Genomic DNA, 1,565 nt, shown 5'->3' with positions numbered 1-1,565 from the left:
GCAAGTATGTCTCATCAAGCCCAGCTTTTTATGTGTACATAGCTATCTCCTCAATTCCCCATTATCAATTCTTTTATTCAGCCAATGTTAGTATTTCACAAATATAACCTCTTAGGAGGCTGAGGCAGAGGATTGCTGTACATTAGACGCCACCCAGAGCTTTAAAGTTCCAGGCCAGCTTTGGCTCCAAAGTGACACACTGTTTTATAAAAATGAAACAGAGCCAATCTTTCTGAAACAGATTCACATATATTCTGGTTTGGCCTCAAACTCAGTATGTAGCCAAGGGTGACCTTGAACTTCGTATCCTCTTGTCTATACTTCCCAAACACTGAAATTATAGGATTATAGGTGTATACCACACCTATATCAAGCTTTTGGTATACCACACCTATATCAAGCTTTTGGTAGTGCTGGAATTGAACTCAGAGTTTTGTATGTGCTAGGCAAGTAACTGTATCAACTGAGTGAACTACACACACACACACACACACACACACAGAGACACACACACACTGACATACACACTGCTAACTTTTCAGTCAATGTCTTGATGTTACTGATACTTTTAGTGTCTCAAAAGGATCTCATAATTCCTAGATGACATTTCAGACACAGAAGAACTGAGTTGACACACACCCAGAGGTGATATTTCAAAGTGCTAGCATGGGATGGAAAGATGACTTAGTTAAGAGAGCACATGCTGTTCTTTCGTAAGACCCAAGTGCAGTCAATCTCCTCACACAAGTCCAGCAGCTTACAAATACCTGTAGCTCCAGGAACCCAGTGTTCTCTCTGTGGCACCCATGTGTGTAAGCACACTAAGGTATAATCAAAATTATAATACTACTAAATCAAAGTGACATTGTTTTATCATTTGCCTCTTAATTGGGTGATTTTTATGCTGGGTAAAGATAGCTTTTTCTATGTTCATTCACTTCTTCAGAACTCAGAGTCCAGGGTCTCTGTTGTCCTTTAGATACTTTTTCTGTTTATCATTTAACCTCCTCCCCCCCCCCCCCAATATCACCTGTACATATCCATGCCAATGTGAGAGCAGGGAACAATAGGCTACACTTATTTTTGCCACCCTTTCTTGGTTTTTAGGGCCATCATCCCTTCCTGACATTCTAGGCAGAAATTATTTTGTTATATTTGGGACTTAAAGAGTTAACTACTGTGAGACATTCTGCTGTTCTGCTAGATTGACACTCAGCACTCCAAAGATCTGCTCTAGCAGAGTTATGATGGAGTCCTGGGCAGCCAGCATCCACCCTCACTGATACCCAGGTTGCCACACCACAGAGCAAAAGTCCGAAAAGGATTCATCATCTTTCTGATAGAAAGTTGCTCAGTATTGACAGGGAGTGATGGTGCAGGCCTCCAGCACTTGGGAGGCAGAGACAAAGACAGGAGGATGGACCTCTGAGTTTGAGTCTAGCCTGGTCTATAGAGCAACTTCCAGGATAACCAGGGCTACACAGAGAAAACCTGTCTCAAAAAGAAAAGAAAAAGGAAAGGAAAGAGGAGGAGAGGAGATGACAGGAGAGATGACAGGAAAGGAG

Source organism: Grammomys surdaster, unplaced genomic scaffold (genome assembly GCF_004785775.1).
Source record: "Grammomys surdaster isolate TR1022 unplaced genomic scaffold, NIH_TR_1.0 129, whole genome shotgun sequence".
NCBI lineage: Eukaryota > Metazoa > Chordata > Mammalia > Rodentia > Muridae > Grammomys > Grammomys surdaster.
Note: the sequence above shows the minus strand (reverse complement) of the source record.